The sequence below is a fragment of the Enhydra lutris genome, unplaced genomic scaffold, assembly GCF_002288905.1.
Source record: "Enhydra lutris kenyoni isolate GAN:26980312 unplaced genomic scaffold, ASM228890v2 scaffoldscaffold28, whole genome shotgun sequence".
Lineage (NCBI taxonomy): Eukaryota > Metazoa > Chordata > Mammalia > Carnivora > Mustelidae > Enhydra > Enhydra lutris.
The window spans coordinates 3526339-3545700 of record NW_019154112.1 but is presented as its reverse complement, the minus strand read 5'-3'; the positions used below and the strand labels follow the sequence as shown (position 1 = coordinate 3545700).

Here is a 19362-nt window from a genome sequence, read left to right as displayed (position 1 = left end):
CCTGACATAAGTACAGCCATCTTGGCAAAGCAAAAGCTGGCACCTTGCACTGTAAAAGTGGGTTAGCATAAGAATGGCCATCCTGAAGGCCAAGAAGCCATTTTACTGAGTGTCCCTAACCAGGGCGCACGTAACTTGAGATAAGAGAAAGTAGCTAAAACCTAAGAAATCATATACCACCAGGGCGGTTAGGCGATGGCCACAGGGACCAAATGTTAAAGAAAAACAAATAGTTTAACTTGCAGAGATCACAATCCTGCAAGACAGGAGTCTCCCTTGGTTTGCAAATGTCCTGGTGATTTACAACAAAAAGGGCTATCTCTTCAATGGCCCAATTTCTAGAGACAAATGGCTCAGTTCCTCAAGGCCTAAGGTCGCCCTCCCCACCATAAAACTAAGGGAGGCTGAGGCAGAAGGAAATGTAAATAAAGTTAAATTTCTTCTAAACCTAAATCTCACTTAACCGCCAGGATAGCGCCAGGGTGATGCTGGGTGGCAAAGGTTAAACAAAGTTAAACTGTCAAAGTGGGGCACAAGATATGTATGTAGCTATGGGAAAGTGCCTTGAAAATGCTATATAAACCCTTGGCTTTGAGTGCTCGGGGTCCTTGTTGAAACCTGCTGCACCAGGCGGATACTTGGACCCCAGCTAGCTGGAAATCAACCTCGCTGTGTGACTTGCATTATCGAGAGTGTTCTCGGTCTAATTGAGGGGTGGTCGACTCCGTACCCTAACAATGAGAACGGGAAGCATTTCACTCTGGAAAGAAGCTGAGAAGGAAGGTTCTTCCTGGAGTGTCACCATCTCCACGTCAGTTCAGGAGACCTGCAGAGACAGAGCAGAGTGTTGTTTCCAGACCCACCTCTCCAAGCAGCCTCTTCTCCCCTCTCCCAGGGCCTTGAGTTAAAGCCCTGCAGTAAGAAGAAGAACGTATTCTCAGATCTCCCTGAGCCAATGCTATTTTCGAGTGCAGACCATTTATTAAGTGGTGAAAAGGAGCTTTACTGCAAACTGCTTCTCATTATTTCTGTCTCCTGGCTTGTCTCTACCATTGGTTCTAGCAGATCAAGTCTACCTCTAAAAGAGGATTAAAGAGGATTATCTGTTGGCTGAAGTCCAGAGTGGCCTGAAAAGAGAGGGGGAACATATATACTTAAAAGTATAGAGGCAAATCTGTCCCCAGATACAATGTCCCCAGCTCCAGAGCCCCGCCTAGATTTCTCTAACACCACAAACTGCACTGCATGATACCAGGGTGGAGAGGAGACCAGAAAGTGAGAGGTGTGACCCAGGAAGTTTCACACAAATGCAGTGTGATTTCACTAGTGACGCTGCCCCAGGTTTTCTACCCATGATCTCCATGCCTGTTAACATTTTTTCTTATCTCCACAGGCCACAGCGTATTATACTTCACAGTAACCATGGAATGTTGATTTCTGGATTTCTGGGAAATCTGAGGTTGACCAGGTTAGGATAAGTTTTATACACTGACAGGAGAATTAACTTAAACAAAGCCATGTTTCTTCCTCTAGAAATGTCCGGTGGAGGCTCACCAACAGGTGCCTTACCCTTCTGATTCCTGAAATAGATGAACAGCCCCACCACGAGGAAGAGCAGACCCAGAACAAAGCCTCCAGTTCCACTCAGCAGCTTGCTCTGTGCAGAGTCAGACTGTGTCCCTAAGAGAAGAAGCTATTTTGGTTCGAAATCCAACTTCTTTGATGGAGACACGGGGATTCAGAACTTTGAGAACGGGGGAAGAAGTCTGCTCTGAAAGAACTAGAATAACTGGACATTACCATAAAAGAGATTTAAAAATCACACTGAATATGTACAAGATTCAGGCAATGAGCTCATTTAAATATCACAGCTCTGATAAACCCACTACTTCAACATCTGATGGATGAGGAGCCTAGGACTCCACGAGGTTTGAGTAGCTTGTCCAGGGTGATAGAGCTAACAGAAAGCCCAGCTGAAATTGGATTTCTCTCATGTCAGGAAGGTCCCTTCACTGTAGATTACCTACCTCTTTTGAGATCACAATGAGCAAGTCAAAGCAACAGTACCAGAAGCAGAAGCTCAACCAGAGGCATGGGACTGGTGCCCAGGGTCAAGGGGAACCATGACCTGTGATATCATGGAGGGATCACAACAGGGGATGACCTCTTTCTGCCTGCAAGGCATAATCCCCTCCCTGGGAGTTAGGCATTTGGGAGACAATTACCAGGCTACCCCCAGTGATCTGTGCTGAAGAGAAGAGATCATGGAGCAAATGAAAACATGGTGTAAGGAGGGAGAACCCTGACACTCAGGAAAAGCAAAGTGCCCTCCCTAGTGGGTGAGGAACTTAGGAGGTCAGAAAGCTTCTCCATTCCACGGTGACAGGGTTCATCAACCTGGGGTGCTCCACTTGGCAGGTGTAGACCTCTCCACTCTGAGGAACTGCCTCCAGCATCACCAGGGTCTGAAAGGTTTAGTCTCCATTATGGATTGGGCCTGTGGACACGACTCCAGACTCCTCTTCCTGGCCATTCCAGAACTACCTGACTTCAATGTGGCCTGGATAGAAACCATTCACAGAGCAGACCAGGAGGTTGTGGTGTTGCAGGGGCTGGGTCTTCCCAGGATACAGGATAGGCTTAACTAGAAGAGAAGAGGTAGAGGGACTCAGTGAGGAAGACGGACTCAGTCTCCCTGGTTGGCTGCCTGACTGCCTCTGGTTGCTGGGCCCAGGCTGAGTCTCAAGCATTCTTCCCCCAAAGCTGGCCATGTAGCCCAATAAGAGCCAGTATCACGAGTCTTGAATTTAATCCTGACCATATGTGTCCATTAGATTTGAGAGATGTTGGAGAAATTTGTGGGTTTTTCTTTTTCATAGTGTAAAACACTTATTCATTTGTTGTTTACAAATGAAAAGTGTTTACAAATCTTTGCCTAACATAAGAATATGAACCAAAAGTGTCACTTCTGGAGCTAGGCTGCCTGGGTTTAAATCCAAGCTCTGACTCTTACTGGTTGAACCTGGGAGAGTTTTCAAATTCTTCTGTGCCTTAGTTGTCTCACCTACAAAGGGGGGGAATAATACTAACTACCTCTTGAATTTTTATGAGGTTCATTGGGTCTACAATATGTAAAACATTGGCTGGAACTGAGCCTTCATGATATGTTAACTATTTATTGTTTTTGTTACCTATGAGAGAAAATATGACTCAAAGCATTATGAAGAAATTGGGGAACAGCAGTTGTTTGTGGGAATGTTGGTGCATTCACACCTTCAAAAATCACAGAAATGGTTCCACCCTGGATTGCAGGAATAGACAGAGGTGGTTTTACATTTCTATGAGTTACAGAGGGAAAGAAGGAAGGAAAGTCATTCATTAGAAAGTTCTTATCCTTATACTCAGCTAATCATTCTCTGTCCTTATTGGAATTGTTATCATTTTATAATTTTCTCTTTTTCTAAACTGATATTTGAAACATCTGGGATTCATTAATATTGTGTTTAATATTTGAGACTACCTCTGGTACTACCAGGCCCTCAATTAATACAATTGGTATTTAATATTAAATTAATACAACTGGTATTTAAAGTACCATTTTAAAGAAATGGACAACTTTTATATAATACCACAAAATAGCAGATTTAAGATTGATGGTGAATCATTGCCAACAATTTTACAGTATATCTCAGTAAGTAGAAATGTATAAATTCTCAACATGGAAAATAAAACAGAATCATATATATACCAGAAACTGGAGGAAATGCTGAATCAAATTTCAGCTAAGTGTTAAGAATCCTACTACATAGGGAACACATAAAGTCATTGAAAAAAACTGGGATCTCAGAGATAATGGATAATAGATAATACTTAGAGCAGTAATTACAATTGGCATTTAAGTATGTGAAAAAAATAGAAGAATCTCTGAAATAAAAAAAAATTTCCAACTTAGTGTCAACTTTGGAAAAAAATCTAACAAAGGGGAATGTGAGGTAAATTGTTTTAACTATAGAAAGTAATAGTATTAGCTACTTACATCCTATTAGCATAAAAAGAGAAACCTCAGTATGTTAATGTTAAGGAAAATTAGAACTCAAAAGATAGTTTTACAATAAATTCAACTATGTGAAAACATTGTCTCTCAGAAAAAAAAAAAAAGTACCCATAAATTTACCTAAGAGAAGCCTTAGAGGGAAGAGGTGATTCAAAGTTTCCCCCAGCCCCCCAAAATTTGTCTTATATTTTTTTCTCAGTGAAATGGTTTGGCACACAGTACACTTACTTCAGGGTTTTCAGAATTAAGAAGGGCATATACCATAAAAATCCTAGAAAAGGGGCATCTGGGTGACTCAGTTGTGTTAAGGGGCTGCTTTTGGCTCAGGTCATGATCCCAGGGTCCTGGGATTCAGCCCCATATGGGGCTCCTTGTTCAGAGGGGAGCCTGCTTCTCCCCTGCCTGCCGCTCCCCCTGCTTGGGCTTTCTCTCTCCCTCTTTCTCTGTGTCCAATAAATAAAATCTTTAAAATAAATCCTAGAAGAGAAGAGGCAATAAATTTTCAGATACTGGCCATAGTAACATTTTTCTAGATATGTCTTTGTTGGAGGTTATGGCATGATTGGAGTCATGGAGGATCAAACCAAGCCCTGACTTGTGTCTCCTTTAAAGTCCTGACGCCTTGATAAGGGGTCAAGGACAGGAAAGTTGAGTAACACTGAGAAAGGGTCTGTGCTATGTGTCGTGTGCTCGCCTACGTGACTTCACACATGCTCTCCCTACAGAAGGGAACAATGTGGTCAGGGTCATGAATTCTTAGTTGGTCCTTGTTGTTCCTGTACTTCCCATAATCCACTCCCTGTTTGTAACTTCTTGTAGCTAATGGCATTAGCGGTGACTACCTGGCATCATGAGATTTGTTTGTAGTTAATGTAAACTTGTTATAGGAACTTGTGGTCATCTGACTAGATACTGATGTATTACTCCTCCTGTTGTGGTTTGCCTTATAAATGCTTGAAAGATGTGGAATAATATCGGCACTGTTGGACATCCTCCTCAGTGCTCCTCCTGCCCCCATCTCTTTGTTTCAATTTCTTTTCACCATCCTCTTACCCTCACGTTCCTGGTCAATTTGTCCCGCCGGCCCCGACAAGTTGCGCCCGAACAGGGACCTGAGAACGTTTCAAGGGAGCACGCATATACAGGTAAGTAGTTACCAAGATTCAGGTAAGAGGAGCCCGGGTTGAGGGGTGACAGCAGGAGTAAAATAACATGAGGTATTCTCAATCCTTAGACCAGGATCTTTTTGTCACTGCATTGCAGGCCCTTATGAAGCAAAAAGGGTCCAAGGTCTCTAAAAGGGCCTTGCAGATAATTACGTAAATAAGCCTTCTTCTAGTAAACCCAGGTTGCTGGGCCATCCCCAGCAAAGGGGACTCTGCCTTTCTCTCTCTTTCTCCTAATAGATGTGGGGGCTTCTCCTTTACTCATTTCTCGTGTTCATGGCTATAACTGGAGCCAACTGGGGTTAGTCTAACTTGAGACATGACTTTAAGGAATATTCCCAAGCAGCTGCCAAAACAAACTTTGTTTCGGGGACATTCCTTGCCCTCTCTGGCCCAATGGAGACTGCTTAACCCCTCCCCCCTTGCTGGCGGGAAAGCATGGCATCTGCTCCTCTCTTGGAGCTGATGAGCTCTAGAACTGGGAACCCTTTCTCTGCCTTCTTGTGGCACTTTGTTCTGTTCTTCACTGTCAGGAAACAAGAAGAGCGCCCCCTGGACCTAACACCCCCCACTCCAGATCTTCCCACCGTGTCTCAGGTAAACATTCGAAATGGAGTGGGCCCAGGTGGAACATAAATCAGTATTTGAACTAAGCTAAGTTAGTTGGGTTAATTAGGGTAAACATGTCTTTTGAGTTAACAGTAGTAAATGTGAAACTTCAGAGTTTTTAAAGACAAGCTCGTGCTTGTTAAAATCTGTTGAAATCTGTTAGCAGAGATGACTAAACTGATGGTTAATTGTCTGTCTCAAAGTTTTAATGGGTAATTGTTAAAGTAGCTTTAAAGTCTTTGCTAACCTGAAACTTTAAATCAAATGGGATAAAATGCTAGAGCAGTCACTGGAACTAGGTTTGTGCTTTTGAAATCTGTTGGTAAACATCTTTTGTGCTTAACTGAATTCTGTTGTAACAGCCCCAGGGCCACTGTTTGAGCTAGATCCATTTGTAAAGAATGGAAGGGGAGACTGATCCCTCCCATTAGCCAGGGATACCCAAAGGGGAGGGTGTCCAACCTGTTTGAATCTGAAGAGTGCCTGTGTGAATGTGTCTGTGTGGCTCCACTGCTTCAGCTACGGAGTCTGAGTGGGCTGCACCCTGAATCTCACGGGGCGTCATATGGCATAATGGTCATCTACTCCACGGAGTAGCCTGGTCCGGGGTTTATACGGACAGACCTTACCTAAGACGTTCCTAAGTTCCCGCGAGGGACGCGAGCAGGACAGCATCTGAAAGATCCCCCTCCCTTTGTCTGCGACATCATTTAGGATGGGAGGGAAACCCAGAAAACTGTCTTAGGAAGAAAAAAGAGGAAAGACACTGGTATAGAAAGGCTCTTGGAAATGAGAAAGCAACCCTGTATGTAAGAAAGTAGGAGATATGTAAAAAAGATTTAAGAAATGAGAATGCAATTTGTTAAGAGAAGGTAATTTTGTCCTAAATGAGATGGTTGGAAGGAAATGGCTTGGGACAAAACCTGGATGCAAAAGAAAGTTGTAGAAGGTTTGCAGAGGGAAATCTTTGGAATGGAATTTAGGATGGTCAGGACGGACTAAGATTGAAATGAATGGGTTTTAATGGTACATTGGTATAAGACTGAAATTGTCTCTGTTCAAAAGGACAAAGTTTTCTTAGATAATTGATCTGCTGTTAGAGAAAATGTAAATGGTTTTCTCTTTGCCTGCCCAGAGTTGTAAATGAAGCCTCTTTGACTCAAGACTTTTCCTTGATATGCTAAATTACTCAGTACTCCTAAACCAAGGATAAACCTTGCTTTTACATTTGGGTAACTGCCCTAAAGGAAAGTCAAATGGGAGATGTTCAGGACAAATACAGGTCTTTGATATGTTAAAATCCTGGGAACTGAAATGGGTAAAAATTTCCAGAAGTAAAAGCTGCATTCGGAGTAAACCAGAATTAGTAATATGGGACTAGATGAACTGAAGGAAGTTGTAATGTTGTCTCTTAATGTTTTGTCTTATTTTAAACATTGCTGGTTCTCTAATGTTTGCCCTTCCAGACTAGGTATATTTTTTTTTCTTAAGATATCTGTGACTTACAAAAATGTAAAAATACTTACTTGCAAACAAATCAGAACATTCAATGGACATCCCCTATAATTCACAAGGACAAGCCATTGTCGAAAGAGCTAATGTACCCTTAAATAATCTCAAAAAATTAAAAGAGGGGAGATACTACAGGGAACAGTGATATACTCTCCTCATATGCATTTAATTTTAACTCTTTATGTTTTAAATTTTTTATATGTGGATGATATCAGACAGCGGCTGAACACTTTTGGCATCCTGATTTTTCTCCGCTTCCATACACCCGGTGGAAAGATCCTTTGACTGGAGTATGGAAAGGTCCAGACCCAGTGCTCCGAAAAGGGCGAGGGTTTGTTTGTATTTTTCCGCAGGATGAGGACACCCCACGCTGGATGCCAGAAAGGTGGTGCCGAATCCTCGCGTCTCCAACAGAGGATGGCTCGCCTCACGTTGAACGGCCAGAACAGACGGAGAAGACGTCGTCTCCCCCCTTTACAGCTGGAGGGATGTTTCATGCAGAACTCTGGAAACTGGTTGCTGCCCTGGGACCAATCGGAGTGCAAATAGCCAGGAGTTGGTTATACTGCCACAAAAGACTTCAATCTGACATTGCGGGCCTGTGTTCCTAGACCTTTTTTTACTGGTAGTGGGCTTGGGATCAAAAGTTCTCATCTCTTTCCAAGGGGGACATCTATTGCATAATATCCATTGTGACCATTGTGTGTTAACACATTGTCTACCTGTGTCCCTGCCTTCGTCAGGCACAGGTCCCATGATAGTGTTTATAACTATGCAACCTCCATATGTTATTACCTGTGGAAGTAGGACACCCTGGTATGCTAATTATGGGTATCAGTTAGTGTTAGAACTACAGGCACAGGTAAAAAGAGTTAAGTGCTTTATAGGGTTACTTATTGCTGGGATAACTGTATTAATTTCTCTAATTGCTACGGCTACTGTTTCTACTATAGCTCTTTCGCAATCTGTACAAACTGCCACACGTGAATTCTCTAGCCTGAAATACCTCTCACTCCTTGGCTACTCAAGAGCATATAGACCAAAAAATTTTAAGCCGCTTGGAAGGATTGGAAGAAGCAGTAGAATTTTTTGGGGGGGGGGGGGCAATTATCTGTGTTAAGAACTCAAATGTCTTTAATATGTCATGGAGGATTTCAACATATTTGTGTCACTCCGTTGAAAGCGTTGAACTATTCTTGGGATGCTGTTAAACATTTGCAAGGAATATGGTTTCATAGTAATGTAAGTCTAGATCTTGCAGAGTTGCAAAAGGAAATTGCTAATAATAGGACATTCACGACTAGATGTACAAAATCCTGCTACTATAGTATCTCAGATTTTGGATGGGTTGCACGGGTTTAATCCTGGAAATATAATGAAATACTCCTTTTGGATTTTTATCATATTCATTGTCTTGGCTATATTGATTGTAGGATGGGGAGTTTCCTTGTTTCGTACAGGACAACAACGACTGCATGCTCAGGCACAAATTCATATGCTTGCTTTATTTAAAAAAGGGGATGTTGGAGGCAACGGCATGGGCATGGTTGGAGTCTTGGGTCAAACCAGGCCCCGACTTGTGTCTCCTTTAAAGTCCTGACGCCTTGATAAGAGGTCAAGGACAGGAAAGTTGAGTAACACTGAGAAAGGGTCTGTGCTATGTATTGTGCGCTCGCCTACGTGACTTCCCACACGCTCTCCCTACAGAAGGGAACAATGTGGTCAGGGTCATGAATTCTTAGTTGGTCCTTGTTTCTGTACTTGCCATAATCCACTCCCTGTTTGTAACTTCTTGTAGCTAATGGTATTAGCGGTGACTACTTGGCATCATGAGATTTGTTTGTAGTTAATGTAAACTTGTTATAGGAACTTGGGTCATCTGACTAGGTACCGATGTATTACTCCTCCTGTTGTGGTTTGCCTTATAAATGCTTGTAAGATGTGGAATAAAATCGGCACTGTTGGACATCCTCCTCAGTGCTCCTCCTGCCCCCATCTCTTTGTTTCAATTTCTTTTCACCATCCTCTTACCCTCACGTTCCTGGTCGATTTGTCGCACCGGCCGGGACATGTCTTCTAAGGCAAAGGAAACAAAAACAATACAGTTGGGATATCAAAATAAAAACCTTTTGTACAGTGAAGGAAATCAGAACAAAAAAGCAACCTACTGAATAAAAGGTATTTGCAAATTGCAAATTATTTATGCTGTAAGGGGTTAATATCCAGAATATATAAAGAACTTAAACAATTCCACACACACACACACCAGACTGGGGCACCTGGCTGGCTCAGTAGGACATGCAAATCTTGATCTTGAGTTGTTTGAGCCCCATGTTGGGTGTAGAGATTACTTAAAAATAACATCTTTAAAAAATCTGAAAAATCGGCAGCCTGAATAGACATTTTCCCAAGGAACACTTAACAGATGGCCAACAGATTCACTGATCAAAGAAATGCAAATCAAAACCGCAATGACATTATCACCTGATAGCATCCAGAAAGGCTAAAATCAAAAAGACATTACAAATGTTGGTCACGATGTAAGGAAAAAGGAACCCTCATACACCGTGTCCTCCCCCCACATCCAGGCCCACAGCCCAGCTCACACATTTCCGTCCTCACTCACAGCGCACCCCTCCCACTCTTTCCACAGTCACACACAGACACACCACAGTGTCCCCACAGTCACAGACATATCCACACAATCACATCCACGCATTCCCCACAGCCACACACGGACACAACCACAATCTTTCTGAAAAGAGCTCTCAGAGGGACCCTCCTACCCTGGACTGGCTCAAGATCCTGCGTGTTCCTCCTGGACGGAGTCTGTCTCTCACTCGTTCCCTGGCCCCCCGCCCCTGCACCGGGAAGCTCTCAAACACCCCGTAGTTGTGTCTGCACACGGTGTGCACCTCGGACCTCTTCAGCTCCATGAAGTCCTTCTGGCTGTTGCAGTACTGAGCGTCCGGCCGCCCCAGCTCGGTCACCGGCCGGTACTCCCCCACGTCGCTGTCGAAGCGCACGTACTCCTCGCCGTTATAGAAATACCTATCCAGGAGCCGCACCCGCTCCGTGCCGTTGGAATAATGACACTCGGACTTCCCCAGGAACAGGAAATGTGCTGTGGGGACAGAGACAATCCGGTCACCCGCGGGCTTCCGGAAGACACTGACGGCGGCGACCCTCGCTGGCAACCCCCGCGCCCCCAAACCACCAGCACACACCGCCCGTCTTCCGTCTGCGCGCGGCGGGAGAGGCGGCCACTGGGTTCCGGGCTCGGCGGCGGAACCCCCAGCCTGAGCAGCGAGGACACTTGCCCCTCACCGCCTCCTCCTGGACGCCTGCGGCTGACAGACACCCGCCTCCCTCCACGCCTCCCACAGCCCTTTCCCCCCGCCTTAAACACGTCCCACCTGCTTCGCCGCCCCCTGAACACTCGCTTTAGCCCCAGCAGGCTCAAGCCCCTGCTGCCCCTGCGAATCCAGAGAAGGAAACAGAAGCGTCCCCTCCACTCCCTGAGCTGAAAATGCAGGGAAAGTGACGCACAAAACCCAACCAGACCAGACTTTGTGCGGGGTGAGAAACGTCACAGGAGACGTGTGCAGTTCTAGAGCCGAGAATAATTGGATGATCTCAGTTACCTTGGAGTGCCAGAGAGGTGGTCTCAAGAGTGACATTCCAGACGTGACAGGAAAGATTAAATAGATGTGAGATGTGAGCTGGTGTGTATGTGTGTGTGTGTGTGTGTGTGTGTGTGTGTGTGTGTGTGTGTTTGGGAGCAAGGGGGGCCTGTTTCAGGTAAAGGTAATAAATTGTACAAAATCTTGAAAGAATTGATGGTGAACCTCCTTAGGAAACCAGAACAAAAGTTCACTGAAGCACAGATAGTGAGAGGAAGGAAGGGAAAAGATTACATTGGAGAAGTCACTTGGGGCTGGGCCCTTAAAGCCTGTGGGTGATAGTAGGATTTTGATTTTATACTAAATGTAATGGAAAACCATGAAGAGTTTTAAAGAGAGAAAAACCATGATCCTATTACAGGATCACAATCCCTTTTCTGAATTTTCAATGCAGATAGCTTAGAAAATCAGTTTTTTTCTTGTTTGTTTTTGGTGCCCAAAACTCATTTGGTAAATCTGACCTGATGAATTAAGGAGTCAAACGTGTCTCAGAGCTCTTACTTGTCCTTCTGTAGTTTAACATGTGTAAACATAGTTATCTATGATATAAATGTATATGTTTTGGTGTTTTTGTCTTTATGTCATTGAAATGTGAAAATAAAGCTAATTCCTTTATCAGGACCCATAAATGGAGGCCACCCAAGCATTCCACCCATATCCCAAATCTAAACTTACAGTCTGCACCTACAGAGAACACCTGTCAAGGAAATTTAACATATACCAGTTACAATTCTCCAACTTGAGTTTAGCTAGTTTACCTTCCCCCAGAAAATAAGACCTGGTAACCTTATATGGAAACCCCCGATCTTTTAGCCAATCATGCACAGTTTCCATGTTCCCTCTTCTTTTTTTTTTTTTTTCTTTAAAGATTCCATTTATTTATTTGACAGAGAGAGATCACAAGTAGGCAGAGAGGCAGGCAGAGAGAGAGGGAAGCAGGCTCCCCGCAGAGCAGAGAGCCCGATGCGGGGCTCGATCCCAGGACCCTGAGACCATGACCCGAGCCGAAGGCAGAGGCCTTAACCCACTGAGCCACCCAGGCGCCCCTCCATGTTCCCTCTTCTAAAGCTCTATAAACTTACACTTGCCCAAATACCTTGGGAAAAGTGCTCCACAGTTTTTGAATCACTTTACTCCCCCAATCTATGGATTATTTTCCCTTGGATAAAGGATATCAAACATTTTATTAAATTGATTTAGTTTTGTCATTTGTCAATGCCAAAAGAGTTAAAGAATAACTCTGTGGTTAAAAGTGAGGCAGATAAATGGAAGCTCCTGATATCATCAGTGGTCTAGAAAGTGGAATTACTGCAGAATTGAGAAACATTTTACTGAAAAATAGTTGTTACTGTCACCACCATTTAGGTTTAAAAAGGCAAGTTGTTGAAAATTAATAAAGACTGTGTGAAATACTGAAAAATTTGTCTTAAAGCAAAAATAGAAATGAAGAGTTGCATTTGCTTTGATTAAATGGATTAAACAAAAAAGTGAATTTTTGCAACTCTCTAGTTTTTTAAAGTAATGAAACAAGCTAAAATAAACCGTGAAATACTGAATTAGAAGGTGAATGAGTGTATAAAGGGTGAGTCTAGAAATTTTAGAAGCAGTACAGTGTAAAACAGTTTTCAACCACAGCATTGTAGATATTTTAGACCTTATAATCTTGGTGATGGGGGCTGGGGTGGCCTTTTCTGAACATACTATACTATTTAGTCTCTCTGGCCTCTACCCACTGGTTGTCAGAAGAAAGTCCTAGTGTGACAAGCATAAGTGACTCAAGATATTGTCAAATGTTCATGTGGTGAAGGAACAGGGTTGGGAGGGGGGTGAACGTGTCCTGTGTGAGAACCATTGGTGAAAACCATCTGAGAAAACTGTGGTGAAAGAGTCATTATTAATCATGAAGCAGTGGAAAATTACATAGAAAAATTTTCCAGTATCATACCTCTTAAAAATCTTGATCCTATATGAAACTTAGGTTTTCTAAAAATCTGGTCCCAGTACAGAGCTGTTTTTCTAGCAAAATAAATTTGTTTAGGGCCAAAATTTACTGATTTTTTTCCTTGGCAATTGGTCATTGTTATATTGTGATTTATAATATGAAATATGTATTTGGCCTTAGTTTCTGGCCCAGAGCTCTTAAAACTCTGGAAATGTCCTATGTGGTAAGAGCAGTAAAGGTGTCTTTTGTTACATTAATGAGGTTGACTTTGGATACCCCTGTGGGATGAGGGCTTGTTGCCAGGAGAATCCACCATGCGATTGGAGGGTTGAAACTTTTAGTCTCATCCTTGCTGACTGCCAGGGAGGGGAGAAAGGCTGAAGATGGGGTTCAGTCACCAATGGCCAATGATTTAATCAATGATGCTTATGTAAAGAAGCCTCCATAAAAATCTAAAAGTCGTGGTTCAGAGAGCTTTTGGGTTAGTGAACATGTGAAGTTTCTGGGAGACTGGCGTGCTTGGAGAGGGCCAAAAACTCTGTGCCCTCTCCCCATACTTGCTCTATCTCTTTCATTTGGCTGTTCTTCAATTTTAGCCTTTTATAACAAATAGGTAATCTGGTAAGTGAAATGTTCTTTGAGGTCTGTGAGTGCTCTAGCAAATTAATCAAAGCCAAAAATAAGGGGTCATGTGAACCTCCAAAGTTTGTCCCTTCCATCAGAATCACAGGTGACAACCTGAATTTCTGACTGGAATCTAAAGTGGGAGAGGGGCTGTCTTATGGGACTGAGCCCTTAATCTGTGGGATCTCCATGTAGATAGCATTAGACTTGAGCTGAACTGAGGATCATCCAGCTGGTGTTGGAGAATTGCTTGGTGGTATGGAAAACCTCCCTACACACTGAAATTGGTACCAGAACACCTTAGTCACCAAGTCATAATTTATCCTTCACATTCTCTTTCTTAGTTTTGTGCTATTGGTTCCCTGCTTATCTATTGTAGTAAAGTACAGCCACAACCATTTCATTCCTGTTCAATGTCCCAAATAATCTATTTTCTAACTTTCTGTCTCCTACTCCCAGTACCATTAGGCATCAAAATTACTAGCATTGGCCTGATGTAGAACTCTCTTTTCTGCAGTCAAATCCCTCAGAAGGAGAGAAACTAAGAAAATAATGACAGTCTTGTATAGATAGTTTACAAAAATGAGCATGTCCCCAGACTTTGAATAGAGACCTTTGTTAAGCTCCTTTTGCCCTATAACATGACGGCAGAGAAGAGTGCAGCCTGGATTAGATCTCTAAGGTCTATGCTACGATTCTGAAATTCTCTAAGTATATTCTAGACAGATGAGAATGTTAAAAAATAAGAAATGTTTGAAGTTGCTGTCCTGTTCAACATGTAGCTTATATGGTTAGCACTGTTAGTCTATGTTCATGTGCCCAATTTAAGGTTGCAGATTTAGCAAACATAAATGCGAGATGCTCAGTTAAATTTGGATTTCAGATAAATTATCAATGTTGACCTGAAATTCAGATTTAACTGGGTATCCTATTTTTTATTTGGAAAGCCTAGCCCAATTGTTAACAAAATCTTAGAAGGAGTATATTTAATATTTCTTTGTATTCTTCAATACATGCCCATGACAGCTGGCACATAGCATGAACTCATATGGAACTTTTCAGGTAGTAAATGCAAAATGGATGAATTTTTTCTGTATATGGAAACTAGCAGCATTTGCCCCTCTCCCCAACTCTAAGATACACACTGTAACATATAAACATCAAAAGTTTATCAGTTTTACCCAGTCTAGTACTATTCACTAATAATAGTTAGAACCCCAAGCTCTAGAATCAGAAAGTTTGAATTTAAACACGAGCGCTTCTACTTTGATCAATTATTTTTTAAGATTTTATTTATTTATTTGACAGAGATAGAGATCACAAGTAGGCAGAGAGACAGAGAGGGGAGGGGAAGCAGGCTCCCTGCTGAGCAGAGACCACCCCCCCCACCCGCCCATGTGGGACTCTGGGATCATGACCTGAGCTGAAGGCAGAGGCTTAACCCGCTGAGCCACCCAGGTGCCCTACTTTGATCAATTTTTAATATCCATGAGCTTTTTTTCTTTATCTCTAAAATAGATTTAATAATATCATATTCTCACAGTGTTATTACTAAGTGTGAAGTTAAATATTGACTCTTCCTATGCTGATCACATAATAATTCCTCAATATATATAACCATTTTAATTTTTATAACTCCTATGAATGTAAACTCATAAGCTTTTTCTACCTTAACCTCCTAAAGCAAATAATATCTTTGTTATGATTTGGCAGTTTTCTTCTATTAATTTTATCGCTAATTACCATTTGAATATATAAAAGCAGGAACATTGGTTTATGCATAATAATGGAGTATATATGAACTTAATACAAAAGAACTCTGCTGACATAGAAAAGAGGGATTTTCAACATACTTGGATTTATATTATATGATCTGCGTTTCAATACTATGTGACACTGGCTAAATCACTTTGAATTTAGATTCCATAGATATGTATGTTTTTATCTGCTGCAGATAGGATAGGGTAGGCATGGGAATTATACACTGATATTTATAGGCTCGCTACATGGTAACTGCAAAATGTTATGATGCTTTATGCTGATAGAGATCAGATTTGCATTTTTCATTACTCCATCTTCATCACCTAGGATAATAGCTGGTGTAGCGTGGGTTGCTAAAATATTTCCCTATGAATTAAAGGCTTTTTGCATAACAAGTCACCTCTGCATGCAAGGGCACTCCAGTGTTTTCTTGCTGATGACTGAATGTCTCTGATTCTTAAGTTCTCCCAGCTTCTCTTCAGGTTCTTTTATTCTTATACTTTAGGTCCAGCTGACTTCCTGATCCCAGAGCACAGGCTTTCCCTGAGGTCAGCTACTCAAAAGAGTCATCTTCAATCCATTTTTTCTTTCTTTGGCTCCCATTGTTTTTTCAAATGCTCCCATCTAGTTTTTATCTTAGATACTTGATTGAATCTGCAAATGTCAAATCCACCAAACCCAGTTCACTTCTCTGTCATGTTTCACTTCACCCACCTCTTAGTTTACTTATACAACTGGCCACACTCTCCTCCTTGAAAAAAAACTACTTTCCTTGACTTCCATGTATGTTGGTTTTCCTCCAACATCACTGGTACCATTCTCAGTTCCCTTTGCTGACTCTTTAGTTCTTGCCTTTTCTTGTCTTCTACACAGTCTGTCCCTGTGAGACCTCCTCTCCTGGAATTTAACACAGCATATGCACATCAATGACAGCAACATATCCACCTCTAACCCTGGCCTCCTCCTAAACTCCAGTCTCATATATTCTACTGACTGCTGAGAGTTCCACATAAATGTCAAGAATCATTTCAAGCTTAAAAAATCTTTATTTCTAATCACCACTTGAAATAATTTCCTCCCCCAGTCTTCCCTATCTCAATAAACAGCATCAGCATCCACATAGTCATTATGGAAGACAAAATCCTTAGGGAGAAGCTTGATTTTCTACCCATTCCACTCATTTAATTTATTAACATGTCATATAAAAATTTATCCCAAACCTGTTCACTTTGCTTTACTGCTATCTTTGTCACCCACTAGTATACTAAACAAAGCCACAAGCCTGTCTTCCCTGGAGAATTACATCATGTTCCTAGATAGTCTCCCCGACTCCATTTGTGAACTTCTACAATCTAGTCTCCAATGGTGGTTAGAATTATTCTTTTAAATATAAATGAACTTACCTTTTATCCCTTTGGTAGTCCACATATCTCTCTAAAGAAAAACGAATTTCTTACCATGGCCATCAGGATCTAATATGATTTGGCTCCTTACTTCCTCTCCAACCTCATCTTATGCTACTCCTCAATTTGCTCACTATGTTTCAGCTACTCTCATCTTCTTTGTGTCTTTTAAACTCAGCAAACATCTTCCCATACTTAGGCCTTTCCCTCTCCCTGGAATACTTGTCACTTAGATCCTTCAAATGACTGGTTTGTTCTCATCATTCATGTGTCAACTAGTGTCACTTTCCAGGGAGAGCTCCTTAGCCCTTGTGCTGAAGTTGGGTGAATTCAATGCTGTTTCACTACACTGATGCATTTTTTAAGAGTAATTATTCTTCTCCGTAATTTTTTTCCCTTTTTGTTAAATACTTTAAAAAAATCTTATTTATTTATTTGATGAGGAGACAGAGCACAAGCAGGGGGAGCAGCAGGCAGAGGGAGAGGGAGAAGCAGGCTCCCCACCGAGCAGGGGGCCTGACACAGGACTTGATCCCAGGACCCTGGGATCATGACCTGAGCTGAAGGCAGATGCTTTACTGACTGAGCCACACTGGTGCCCTCTTTTTGTTAAATATGTATTCAGTTGTTGTCTTTCTCCCCAGTTGTTAGGTAAGTTCAATGACTGTAGGGGACTTTTCTTTCTTAACCAAATAGAATTCTCTGATCCTAAAACAGAATCCAGTATATAATAGTTGCTTGGAAAAGTATCTGTGGTCTAAATGAATAAACCCAGTGTTCTGGGACTTGATCATTGTAGGATCCTGGAAAGTAACAAAGGGCTCAAGCTCCAACACTCTTTTATTCTGATGACACATTAGATCCCTTTGCTTCCTATGAAAATTTAGACAAACCTCCTCTTTCTCCTGCTAGTCAGAGGAAACATTCGTAGGTAAGGAAAGGTGATTTTAAGAAGGAGAACATTTTGTTATATTTCATTTCATCCAGTGGAAATGTGATACTACTGAGGGTTGATGCCTTCATGAAAGGCAAAAAAACATGGCTAATTAAGGAGAGGGCATGGTGAAAGAACCTATGAAATTTGGGGCTAAGACTCCAGGAGGCCAGTGAGTTACTCGACTTTTTAATTGACTTTCAGCCCCAGGAATATAAGCAATCTTCACACTATTGGTACACTGCTCAGGGTGTACAGTTTGTATCATATAAAATTGCTGATAATTGACTAGTTTTGGCTTATGCAAATAGAATTTCATATATTTTTTGTCAAAATAGGTTCATACTGAACACTAATCTGTGCCAGGTTTTTAGAAGAAGCTTTAAGTTCTTTAAGGCATCAAAGGACACCCCACAGATTCTCCTTTTCTATAGGAACATTTCAAGCCCTAAGCTTCCCTGCTTCAGTTCCTGGGTGCTCTCCACAGGAGAAATAGAGGGAAAACAGATCCTAGCTTCTGTCAGATAACCTACAGCACAGGGATACAGGGCTTATAAACATTAGGGTTCAGAAGAAAAGGAAAGGAGAGGATGTGGGAGGCCCCTAGATACATCTTTACATATTAGGGAGAGGCACTAACATCACGAATACTGCTGAGGCCATAACACAAGATCTTCTGCAAGAGATCTTTCTAATCTCTTTTGACTCTTTATAAAATTTTCAGCAAATTTACCCTTTTACTGGCATAACTCAACTCAAAAAGGGAAACACTGAGGGTGCCTGGGTCGTTCAGTTGTTTAAGTGTTGGACTCTTGATTTCAGTTCAGTTCATGATCTCAGGGTCATGAAATCTAGCCCTAGGTTGGGTTCTGTGCTGACATTGGAGCCTGCTTAGGATTCTCTCTTTCCCTCTACCTCGCTCCTCCTCCTATCTCGTTCATTTGTGGATATATGCTCTCATTCTCTTTCAAAAATAAAATAAAAAAATAAAATAAAATAAAATAAAATAAAAAAAAATAGGGAACCACCAGAAGTAAACTATTGGGACAGCATTATTTCTAAATCTTCTCATGAACCTGAATGAATGGGATGGAAGACTGGAGAGATTTTATTAGAAGAGAATTAGGAAGAAATGGCCTATATGTATGGAGGCCCCTTATGAAGCTCTTGTAGATAGGGCAAGCATGCAGGGTTTTTTGCTGTGGAAAGAAGTGGGGATCCATATAATAGAGATGGATGGTCACTGAAGAAAATGTTATAATTTTCTAAGGGACATGGCCTGGATGTGGTGACAAAGCTAACTCCCTTCCTTCCCCCATCCCACAATGGCTTATGTACTTATGTGATGTGTCCTTAGCCCAAGCCAGGGAGGGCTCAGCATCATCAATATCACCATCAGAGCTGCCATTGATAAGCCTCTAGGGGACCACAGACATGCCATGCTGGAGAACAGAGAGGACAGGGTTTGGGGAGCAGGTAAGTCTCGGTGAGGACTAGGACCATCTTTTACCCCATACACAAAGTCATACTAACCAAGGAATTGATACTTGTTTCTGGATTGGGTGATCTCTGTGTTGAAAACCAATCAGCCTCAGGTATGAAAAGCATCATCTCTTGCTGGTCAGAGATTCAGTATTAAGATCCAATTTTGAAAATTTCCTGGAAGAAAAAGAT

The 19362-nt window shown here is 42.0% G+C and overlaps 1 pseudogene; it reads right to left on the bottom strand.

Moving 5' to 3' along the window:
- Positions 1–1089: 1089 nt before the first annotated feature.
- LOC111152448 lies at positions 1090–19129 on the bottom strand (annotated as a pseudogene).
- Positions 19130–19362: the final 233 nt, after the last annotated feature.